Consider the following 12,415-nt stretch of genomic DNA (forward strand, 5'->3'; position numbering starts at 1 on the left):
CGAAACAAAAAAAAACTGAATGAACCTAGGTACCTATAGTCCTCTTACTAGCAAAAACTCCACCAAAAGTGCTCATATGATGTGATTGAATAGATTAATTCTCGCGTAGCATTTGAATAGGGCCTATGATCAAAATGTAAACAAACCGATTTTTGATACCATTCTGTAGCACTGGTAATTAGCTAACAGTCGTGTGGGAATGTTCCGCATTATCGATAAAAAATCATTAAAAATAACTTGATTTTAAAAACGGCCGATCCACGAAATTTTTCCAATCATTCATGCTAAAACGGCCTAACCTCGGGCCTAACATATATTTTTTTTTTCGTTCGATGAGGTTCCATTCATAAGCCTAGCGACGTAGAAGGGATGATTGAAAAATTTCAAATCAAAGCTAGACCCTACTGCTTGAGGCAGGGCCGATGATTTATTTGACGTTAAGAAAAGGTTTAGCAAAGGGCCTACAATTTATGATGACAAGCACAACGGCTTAACAAAAAGGGCCTAACCATTTAAAGATTCACAAAAAGGCTTATTACTGTGATATTAAATTTTTATCGATTTTCATGTATTTTTGAAAACGTTTCGCATATTTTGGATGTTGTGTACTGAGATATAGTTACTATTGTTATTGTGAACAATATAAATGCCTAAAATACTTCAATTTATTTATATAGGAATTAAATACTGGCGGAAAAATTTACAATTCATTTTCTGGATTGTTTACATTTTGGACATAGGCCCTTTTCAAATGTTACGCGAGAATTCTGATTTGCTTTAAGGTATCGCGTAATGGATTTTGCTACGTTGGCCCTATGTACCACTATGCAGGATACATGACATGATGTATTTTTTACCCAAGTCAGAAACTGACCACTTTTTTTGGGGTTCCTAAAACATGGCCAGATATGGCCCTGGGCACTTCAAATGACTACCATTGAACTGGATTTTGAATTCTCATTCTAGGTTGTGAGGTGTGACATAATGGGTTTTATTCGTTTTAGGATGGATATAGTCTAATGACCCATACAAACCGGCCCATGTACCGGTCATATCTACGGAACCAGTTGACTTGTTCCAAAAATATTCTTAGTAGCTTTCATTTGGTGGTTTGTTGTGTCTGCTTCGGTTCAGTGGTTGCCGAGAAACCTGACTTAGTTCCCTAAATCCGTATTTTCGGACGTTGTTCCGTTCATATCTTCGGAACCAGTAGACCGATTCTATACATATTCAATGAGCCCTGAAACTTTTCATTTGGTGGTTGTTCCGTCCCTTTCTTTTCAATGGTTGCCGAGAAACACGACTTACTTTCCTATATCCGTGTTTTTAGGATGATGTTCCGTCCATATATCCGACACTAGTGGACTGATTCTATAAATATCATGAACTCTTTCATTTGAAGATAGTTGCATCCAATTTGGATTTAAGAGGTTGTCGGGAAATTCGATTTAGTCCCCTTAATCCGTGTTTTTTTTTGGATCTTGTTCCGTCCATATCTCCGAAACCAGATGACCGATTTCAAACATATTTAAGAGCGTTCCAGGATTTTCTACCATTTGTATTAATGTGACGGGGCTTAGAAAGTATTTGTATGTCCCGAGTATGCGAAATAGAGGGACTTACCATTCGAATCTAAGAGCATAAATAGAGGTACCGTCTGATAATGTCAGTACCGTAAAACCGTAAGAAACATCGGTTCCGTATTGTAGCTTAGGGTATTTCCGTTGATATGGTATGTAGTTTTCATAAAGTATGTGTTACACATTTTACAAAAATATTAAAAAACCAGTTTCGTGTTTTTCGCCTTTTTGAAAAAGCACTCAAACCATAACTTATGAAATGTGTTTCCGATACAGCCATCACAAATTCAATATTGTATTCGTATTGGTTATAAAGTTTTCTGATTATATACTCATTCAAAGTTTTATATTCAAAGAACTAAATTGTTTGAGTTTCACTCATTTTTTTCCTACATTCATCGAAGTAACCCCAAATCAAAGTACTGAAGTTCGGTCACAAAACTAAAAAAATAGTGCAAATGATTTAATTTTCGTTCAACAAATTACTAACGAATTGACTCTTGGATCCTCAGTACTTGTTTTAAAAATATAAAATTTGAAAAACAGTCTTTGCTGTAAAAAATATTTAGAATATACTTTAAAAAAAACTATCAATGCTACCCCGTTTTACGGTACTAGGTACTTAAATCTGATATCTGTGATAGGGAAATCACTCTTTTTTTCACGACATAAACGAGGCGCCTTCTTATGCAAAATTATGGATGTGCGTTCACAAATCAAAACAAAAATGCTCAATCAGTAGATAAAACATGTACTGAAAATTGCAGTGGTATCACGTAACCTCACTTTTTACCTGTGCACCAGCTGTAAAAACGTGACAAGCAAAAATTACATTCAAATCGATTGCAAAATGCACAGAATAGTCTAGTTTTACTGATATAACCATTGCAAGTAATATTTTGAGATTTGTGAACGTTTTGAGAGCTAGTGGGCAGGTAAATTGAGGTTAGGGCAACGCCACTGGAAAACTGAGTATAGGGACTTTAAGCTAAAATGCTCTGATCGAGAGATATTTCGAGATCAATTGCAAAATTTCGCTAAAAACAGCTGCATAGTTGTGCACCCCACTTTTTTTATTTTTTTTTATTTTATGCGACCTGTCCTCTCTTTTTAAGTCCTATCTTAAGATCATTTGAGCATGCTTAAGAAGCCATATACAAGTGGCTTTGAAATCCTCTGGAATGGTCTATGCGGTTTACTGCTCATAAAAGTAATGCTTTTGTCCCATATGAATAGGAAATCATGCAGAGAAGTAAATTTCGCGCCAAATCAACGCCAACTTTGTTTCAAAATCGCGCCGAATCCGCGCGAACCTTAAATTAAAAACTCGTCAAATCTGTGCACGTAATCGATTATTTTGAAGTTTCAGAAATCCCACCAAATGCCCTATATGTACTTTCTTGAGATTCCTTAAATTTGTAAGAGGTTTACTGAACAGCATTTTGTTGTTTATTTATTTATTTGATAAGGCTCAATCGAATTAGCTTTACAGAGCGGAGGATTCTAAGAAAAAAAAAAACATCTTAAAGGGTGTTCACGATGAAATTGCCACACACAAAATTGATTCGCAAAATTCGAGTTTTCATCCGATTGCCATCAAATTTGCAGGGATTGAGAAATAACTATTAAACTTCATTTTACCATTTTACTCGTATTTTATTTACAGTCCATACGCAAATGCCCGCACCTTGGCCTTAACCCCGGCCATAAGATTCTGCACAACCTGTGAATCAACCGTTTTTTGCATGTAAACCCATACTTTCTTCAGTTCCTCGACTGTCTTCACTACCTTAGGTCGTTTAAGAAGGTGCTGCTTCATAATCGCCCAGTACTTCTCGATGGGGCGGAGCTCCGGAGTGTTGGGAGGGTTGAACATTTTCGGCACGAAATTGACCTTATTGTCCGCATACCACTTCAGCACGTCCTTGGAGTAGTGGCATGAGGCCAAATCCGGCCAGAAGATTGTTGGGACGTTGTGGGCCTTCAGGAGAGGAAGCAGCCGCTTCTGGAGGCACTCTTTTATGTACACCTGTCCGTTCATCGTGTCCTGGGTCACGAAAGGTGCACTCCGCTTCCCGCACGTACAGATGGCTTGCCAAACCAGGAATTTCTTCGCAAATTTGGACATCTTCTGAGTGCGGACATGCTCCGGAACGCTGAACTTATCCTTGGCCGTGAAAAATAGGTTGCCGGGGATCTGTTTGAAGTCGGCCTTCACATATGTTTCGTCGTCCATGCTGCAGCATTCAACTTTCGTCAGCATGTTGAGGTACAACTTCCTGGCACGGGTTTTGGCGGACTTGTTCTGCTTCTCGTCGCGATTAGGGGCCTTTTGTACCTTGAACGCTCGAAGCCCAGCCTTAGTTTTGGCCTTCTGGACAAAACTTCGGCTTAGGTGCAGCTTCTTAGCCACATCCCTGACGGAGGCGTTCGGATTTCGGTTGAAGGCCCCAACTACGCGGTTGTGATTTTTGGTGTTGTACGGAATACTTTTTCCTTCACTTCTGGGCTTCCGATCGATGGTCAACCGTTCCTCGAACCGCTTAATCACTCGCGACACCGTGGAATTCGCGATTCCCAACGTTTTAGCGATGGAACGATGCGAGAGATCCTTGTTCTCGTGATGAATGCGCAAGATTTTATCACGCACGAGCTGTTCTTTCGACTCCATTTCCGCGAGTTTTGATCACAGGACTTTAAAACTTGCAGGATGTAAATAATGCACTATGAACTAAATCCACCCAAATTTTCATTAAATTCTACCCAACGGTTAAAAAGTTAGAGCAATTTCATAGTGTGGCAATTTCATCGTGGACATCCTTTAAAACTATAGTCAATAGGTACAACTCAACAAAAACTTTATCCTCCGCTATCCAATAAGCCTCCTCTATAAGAACGGGATCCGATTATAGTGGTTTCATTGTATGGCGGTATCGCCAACGGGGAGCAGAGCACTTCCATTGCAGCAACGGACGCAAAACGTGGTCGTCACTCACACACTCATCACTAAACGGTTGCTTTCCAAAGTCAGCGACGCATCGACCGTAAGAACTGCTAATGAACAGCTTTTTATAATTTTAAAGTTTTTCTGAGGTTTTTTTAAATTTTATTAAGATTCTCTGAACAGGTATAAAAGACTCTAAACATATCGGAGGTTTCTTTAATTTCCTGGAATATCTACGACTTTCTCTGAAGCACCCTAGGATTATTAGGAGTTTCCAAAGTATTGCCAAGATTATCTAAACATTTTTGAAGTCTTCTATACTTTACTGAAAAAAAACCTAATATCTTTAAACATCTCCAAAGAGTTTTATTGAAGTTGCTGAGCATCTCTGCAGTTCTCCTAAAAATTATGGTGACCAACAAATCCCAGTTAGCAATTTACCGTTTTTCCCCGTCTTTTTCCTGGCATTTTAAAAAAAAATCCGGTTGTGCGATATACATTTAAATTAAGCATAAAACCGAATACATCAAATCAAGAAGACTGACAACTATAACAGAATCCAAGAGACGGATATAGTAGCGCTGCGCTCGAGTGAAGGTGGAAGTAACGCACAGAGAAAAACTGAGGTTGTAAACTTTGCTATCCAATTCGTTCGAAGCATTTACCTTTTCGTGGCAGATGACGCGATTGTGCCGGTCTCATAGCGGTCGTATGAGAAAATGGTAGAGTTGCCAGTCTTCTTGATATGTTGTCTTCGATAAAACCAAATGCGATTGCCTTAGTAATGAACCATTACTAAGGCTAGACTCCCACTAATGGGGCCGAGATGTGGCATCTGCTTTCATATCAAAATATCATGTCGTCGTGCGCCTCTCGCCATACGATTTCGACATGGTGTTTTGAAATTGTAGCGTGATGTCACGTCACCGCCACACCAGTGGGCACTCGGCCGAAGACAGTAGCATTGTTTCTGGATCTTACCAACTGGCAAAATTTAAATTTACTGTTAAAAGCAATTTCGATGACCATTTTGAGAGTGTTATATCTGCTTGTCTGTTATCATATCTGCACTATTGCAACTTTGGGCTCACTCACCAGCACACTCACATAAGTAAACAAAGCAGCAACTGCTTCAAAACGAGCACAGATGAGTGTCGTGATTGTCAGGAGTGACCAGATCGGTGATGGGTCACCTCCGAAGACGACATTCACCAGTTGCTTTTTATTTATTGCGTCAATTTGATGGATGGTCATTGGTCATGGAGAGTGCTTCGACAAGCACATTGATAGGAATGTACCAAGTGTTACTAGCATCAGCTGTTTGACGATCGTGATTGTGATAGGTCGCAACTCTGATTGGCACAACGACGCCCTAGGGCATATTCTCTGAAATTACCGTGGTGTTATCTCTAGAATTCATTCTAAATTGGAAAATCACTTCTAAAATTCGCTCAATAGTTCTTCGAAGTGACTGTATCCTGAAAATCTAGTCTAGTCTAAGGGTCTTGAAATGTTTTCAACGTCCAGAATCTTACCCGAATCGAATCCAATATTATCCCGATTTGTAATAGAACTTCACGGTATTTTCCCGGTGACTTAGAATCCCGGCTTTACCCGGTTTTCCAGATTTTCCGGGTCACTGGTCACCCTGTGAATGAATATCTCCGAAATCCCCTGATCTTTTTTTAAAATTTAGGATGTTTTCTAAAATTAACAAGACTTTTCTGGATATCATTGGGTCTGGAGATTCGTTGGATCTCAGATCTAAACTTTGAGTCGACCAGGGATCTGATGAAGAGGTAAGAATCATGAAGCACTACTGAGAATTTCTACGACCTATAGATTAGAATTTAAAAGATCTTCTGTTCTGATTAATCTCAATATCGCCTCGTAAGTTCAAGAGCACAAATATCAACTCCCGTATAACGTAAAACAATGGAACTGAGACTCCATGTTTGCGGACGTGCACGGCCATTTTTTGGACTCTTCAAGGAATCACATTAGGAGAGGATCTGCGAATTTCAGAGGAGCTTCAGAGATATCCAACGAGTACATACATATTGATTGGTATTCTGGGAACTGATAAGATCGTAGAATTTGCAATAAGTTTAATAGCTTTCAGTTTTTAGAGCTTTCACCTTTCAAATAATCAAATGTAGTGTTTCCTACGCGAGATAAAAATCGCGACTCCTGATTCCCGGGAATTTGTTCCAATATCCCGGGAAAAGGTTTTAGAAATATTGTTGGGAGACAATTATAAGAACTTTTCCAGAAGAGTCATAAAAAACATCTAAGGAGAAAGCTTGCAGAAACGTCAAGAAAAAACTTCCGAGGAAATTTTCACGCGATGCCAAAAAGTCTTACTATAGAAGACGGGAGAATCTGCCGGAGATGAACCTCACAGCGGAAGTCAAAAGAAGCTATCACAGAAGTCAGAAAGACTTCTGGAAGAAACTTCCGAAGAAATCAGATAACTATTTCTAACAAAATTGGAAGAGACTTTTGAGAGAATTCCATAATATCTACTGGCTCAAAAAAAAAACTAAATCCAGAAGAAGCCGGAAGAAATATCGTTGGCAGCTCGGGAAAATGAGTCGCTGGAAGTAAAAGTATTAAAATTAAGTGATTAAACTATTTTTCATATCATAAATCGCATATAATCATACAGTAGTCATGAAATAAACATTCTGATGAATAAATGCCATAAATTCTACTTATTATCTTTCTGGACTTTGAACGAAAATATTTCCCGTTTCTCGGTTATTCTTGGGAAGACCCATCAACTGGTTGTTGTTTCTGGGGAAGCAAGATATGGAAATACTACTCAAACATATAGAACTGTGAACTTTAGAAACCAGGTGCGTCCCCCTAACGAACCTCAATTTACCTGTTGAATAACTCTTAAAATATAAACAAATAAAGATATATTGCTTTAAATCGTTACAAATCAGTGAACCTAGAAGACCCAATGCATTTTAAGATCGATTTCAATATAATGACTCTACATGTTGAACAGGCAAAAAGTGAGGTTACACGACGCCACTGTTAGAATCGTTCTAAAAATGGACCTTCGGGAGATTCCATCAAACATATTTCAAAGAATGAGAGATTTTAATGATTTCAGAACTTATTTTTCACAAAAGTACATCCTATTCTTAAAAAAAATCGATGGAATGGTCGGAAAGGAATCTTCAAAAAATTTAAATTAAAAATTAAGTTGAATTCAGAATAAGTGAATCTAATCCGCGCCAAATTCGCTCCAGGCCAAATCTGAGTGGTAAATCTTTTAAAGCCCAAGCACTTTACATCGGAAATTGGGACAAATCAATTTCAAATATTGCTGAGTTATTATATCCTAAAAAAAAAAATAGGACGGAAAACTAATGAAAATTATGCAACAAAAAGAGCAATTCATTTTTTTTTTTGATAAAGACTCACTCTTCGATATTTGTTTATTCTGAAATTTTGGCGTGAGCATTTGTTCGTATGGTATGGTTTATTTATTTTTCTCGTCGAATTCCCGAGGTTATAGCGAAGTGCTGAACAAAAAGTTCACTTTTCCATAGTAATTCTAATACAAACTTCAGTATAAATGCAGTATGAGTTCGTATCCAAATGAACTAAAATTTTGCGAGAATTTTCAGAACCTGGTTTGGAATCGATTGAGCTTGGTCGAGCTAAAATCTATATTTTGAACCTTCCTAGTGATTATGAAAAATACCCAGGACCATATTAGATACATTTGGACATGTTCCGGGTGCCTTTGGAGGCGAACCAGCCCAAGGCTGAAAGCCTCCCTAATAAAGATAAATAATAATAATAATGTTCCGGGTGCAGTTAACAGTTCCTTTCAAGTGACAAAACGTATCATAACTTCAACACATGAAATCAACATGTAGGGTTAGATTTCACCATAGGTGGATACAATCAGGGGTATTCATTGTTTCTTTCAAGGTATCTGTGAAATTTTAGGAAGCGCTGCGAACTTCAGGGCAGTTACTTTGGAGGAACACGAGATAATTCCTGAGACCCTTATGGAGTTTCCATAACTTCTGCGCAGCTTCCAAAACTACTCCGTTGATTCGATAACTTTGAAGTCTCCTTCGACAATGTACCCCGCTAACCGCGGGTAAGCCGCGAGTATTCGGCCCAACTTCTCCTAGACATAGACATAAGTGAATTTTGTTAAAACAATGAATTATCGGCTCCGTAAAGGTAACGCGATTGAGCCTTCCAAATAAACGAACTAGATAAAAACAAAAAACTTTGAAGTTTGCAGAACTTGTGTGTTTCCAGAATATTTCCGAACGTTCAATAATTATAAAGTTTGCAGAACTTCTCTGGAGTTCCAGCTCCGATAACTATGGAGTATGCAGAACTTTTCTGGAGGAGAAATGCTGAGAACTTTAGAAAAGTTTTGAAAATTTTGAAAACATTTTTGGTAACTTCGGAAAGTTCATGATGATTCGGAGAAATTCTTGGAACTCCGATAGTATTCTGGAAACATCAGAGAAGTTAAAGGAATTGCTTATAAGTTCAGGGACTTCAGAAAAGTCTTAGAGAAGTTCTGGAAAATATGAAAAAAATGTTATACCTTCAGAGAAGTTCTAGGGTGTCCGTAGTTGTTGCGGGCACTCGGAAAAGATCTGTGAACTTCAGACAAAATCTTCTGCAAACTTTGAAGGATCTAAAATTCTAATAAGTGCTGGAACTCCGTTGAAGTTCTTGAAATTTCCCTGAAATCGAGTTCTCCCGTGAAATTTATGCGCCAATCATTTTTATTTTTATTTTTTCCAAATTAATGGACCTATCCTCCGCGTTTCTGGTTGAAACCGAACATGCTTTGTCGCATGATAAAATATGCAAATCTCGAAGAACGTTCAAACCAATAATTCAAAAACATGTAACTTATCTTTGGTGTAAATGAGACGCTTAAAAGTAAACAAAACATATCAAATTACTTATCCTGATTATGAGTTTGGTTTGGTCGTACCTGTAAATAAAAAGAGAAAAGAAAAGTAAGTAAACTTGTTGTAATGCAATAAATAAGGTAATTTCGCACTGAACACGCCTCTGCATGCACCACTCACACCAGGGCAAAAAAAACCTGCCTGCAACTCGCTGCTATGCATCAACAGAAAGTCTCACTGAATGGAGTAACCGTCGCCAGAGAAAAGAACACAGAGACGAGGGCGAAACTTTTAGTGTTTAGCCTCTTCTCGGGGGCAATCTCAAATCTCGATACGAGCTGCCTAGAGTGGAGTGGCACTCTCCTCTACAGCGCACACAGTCGTCGTCCTACAAGGTATTATGGAATTGTAAAAGCTAAGCCTCAATGGCCATGGCATAGCTATATCCACTCCGACCATCATCCAACTAGACAACCAACCAACCAACCAACCAAGTCGTGCGAAGGCATACAAGACGGGGGAAAAAATGCTAAAGAGATCCATTAGAGTGTCCATTAGAGTAGTGTGTGCCGCTGGCTGCTGGCAAGGCAGCCAAAGATGACGGCAAACTACAACGTCTACGACGACCACCACCACCGCTGACCAAGCCTTCACATACAGTCAAACATCGCCTTTCAGGAATTCCATTCTCTCTCTTTACAACATGAACGACCGTCGAGTGACGACGACCGCGCAAAGCATTGTGGTGGCTGGATGGAGATACCTGTACCTCTGTTCAGCGTTCCGCGTACGCCGTTTTTGAATCCAACCGTGGGATCAAGCCCGAGAAGTTTAAACAAATTGTCTGTTTTCGGGTATTAGATTCCAAGTGCAATTTAGTTTGTGTCGGACGTGATTATCGAATTTCCACCGCCTGACTGGAGTTCTAGATTATGGCCTCTCTCCGTTGCTCGGTTCGCCGTCGTCGTCGTCGTCGTAGGTCGTAGTCGTGTAACCCGGGCTAGGCGATTATGATGTTGCATAGTATTAACCGTTCTCTATCTGAAGCAGGTTTATGGGATCGATTTTTGGGTGGCAGCAATTTTGATTCGCGCGGAATGTGAGTCATGCCACACAGGGTTGGAAGAGGAAACGAGAGGAAGAAGATGGATTTCAATTAAACGGAATTAGATGGTTGAGTTGGAATGATTATGTGATACGGAACCGGTGTTTAGCAGTATGGTTAAGCTAGCCGAAGATGAATCTTAAATTGATGGGGCTTGAGAATCGTTGATTTTCTGAGCATACCAAATTTTCACACCGTACCAGCGTGCAATAAATTATACACCCTGACAAAACAGGACCCAAATGGATGGTTCTTCGTGAGGCTGAATTAATCATATTTTCGAGGAGTTTGTTTTTTTTTTCAATCTTAGAATAAATAAGATCCCATTTTCTCGAGCTTCTAGAAGAAAACAAAATCATAATATTGTTCCAAGGCAAAGATCGAGTGGTAAGAAACGTCATTTTAAACTGTTCAAATGATGTGATCCCTTCACAATCAATTCTGAACTTCAGTTCCAGTTAAGATAATTTATTGTCATGGTAAAAATATTTTAATTACATGCAATATTCAGGGTGGTAACTGAATTTTCATTTTTAAATTTTCGGTTATTCCAGGTTTTTTAGGCAAATATCTTTTAAACTTCCCGTTATACAATCCACGTTTACAATTGGATTGAAATTTTTACATGGGGTAAACGCCAGCTCCGTCAATATCTTTACCAACTACCGTTGCGTTTGTAACGGAGTAATTAGTAGATTGTATACTAGCAACTGGCATGTATCTACTTTAACGTTCTTATTCTGATTGCTTAAGGTAAACTATTTCGGAGTGGATAGCTCTCCAATCAAAGTTCAGAACAGGAAAAGCATGACAATTACCAGTGCCAGCCACGCCCATCTTCTCCGTTACGGGGAAAGGACGGATATTGTTGATGTAACATCTACTTAACGGGAGGCCAGCAACTCACCGACACCCCCATAGATGCTACGGAGTTGGATAGAATAACTTTACCAACTACCGTTAGGGGTAAACATGAAGTCCATAAGCTCTCCTTTTTACATGAGGCATGGGCATCGTTTGGCCAAAATTGTGCGATCGAGCGAGACGAAAATAGGTAAAGGCATTGACGAAGTCGGCATTCATTCTACTTCCTCAGGATAATTTCTTAAACCATAAAGGTTTTAGAATATTTCAAATGATGCATTTCGTAGGATCATTTTGAAACTAGCCTCAAATGAAAGAGGAGCACCTAAGATTTCGTTTCATGGATGTTTCAGTGATCAAAACCTCTAATCTTCCCACTTCATGTTCAAGATCATAAGTATAAAGAAAGAGAGAAGGACTAGTAATTTCCATTTAATTCCACTACCTTGTTTGCTTATCTTTAAAAGATACAATGTGCTGACATCTTCAGTGTCTTGTACTAATACTCGACCGAAATACGCGTATCTGTGGGGAATACATTAAGACGCCCACATTCATCGGGATTCATGATCGTAAGACTTTCACGTTAAATCCATTTGAACGTACCCCGATATGGCCTCTGGGTATGTTCCATGAGTAAATTATTTTGTCCTAAAAACCAAAATTGATTTATAATTGTGTTTTTCGTAAGGCCTGAAGAGTTAACCAATAAGGCATTAAGTAGATCCATAAGTTAGTTGACGCATAAGGCTTTTGAAGTTGGCTTATACCACCCTGAGAGCTGTATCATAAGTAGCATAAGTTGTAAGTATGGACTCGCATAAATATTGCAACACTCATTCGAATATTGCATCACCTTGAAAAGTTTAGCATCACCCAAAAAAAATGTTTTAAAAATCATAGCTTAGCAATTTATTGATGAATTGCAAATCTATTGGCGCCATTTGACACACTTTAAAGATTTAATCGGTATCAATAGCTTTAAAATCTATCGATAAATTGCTGGGCAATG

At 38.7% G+C, this 12,415-nt stretch overlaps 2 protein-coding genes across 3 annotated transcripts in view; one reads left to right on the forward strand and one right to left on the reverse strand.

Moving 5' to 3' along the window:
* Cirl (Calcium-independent receptor for alpha-latrotoxin) overlaps positions 1-12,415 on the reverse strand; it is a 117,247-nt gene that overhangs the window by 39,351 nt on the left and 65,481 nt on the right. Inside the window, exon 1 of one of the 2 annotated variants that reach the window (XM_065222990.1) lies at positions 9,486-9,518. The exons of the other annotated variant lie outside the window; for it this stretch is intronic. The gene's annotated coding sequence lies outside the window, so the exon portion shown is untranslated. Of the gene's footprint in view, positions 1-9,485; positions 9,519-12,415 lie in introns of those variants that run through there. 2 annotated transcript variants of the gene reach the window in all.
* Positions 1-12,415, forward strand: part of LOC135702016 (DNA-dependent protein kinase catalytic subunit-like) — a 253,136-nt gene that overhangs the window by 32,619 nt on the left and 208,102 nt on the right. The window lies entirely within an intron of this gene.

The sequence above is a fragment of the Ochlerotatus camptorhynchus genome, unplaced genomic scaffold (genome assembly GCF_037179485.1).
Source record: "Ochlerotatus camptorhynchus isolate MF236.1 unplaced genomic scaffold, CSIRO-AGI_Acam_v1.1 ptg000182l, whole genome shotgun sequence".
NCBI classification, from domain to species: domain Eukaryota; kingdom Metazoa; phylum Arthropoda; class Insecta; order Diptera; family Culicidae; genus Ochlerotatus; species Ochlerotatus camptorhynchus.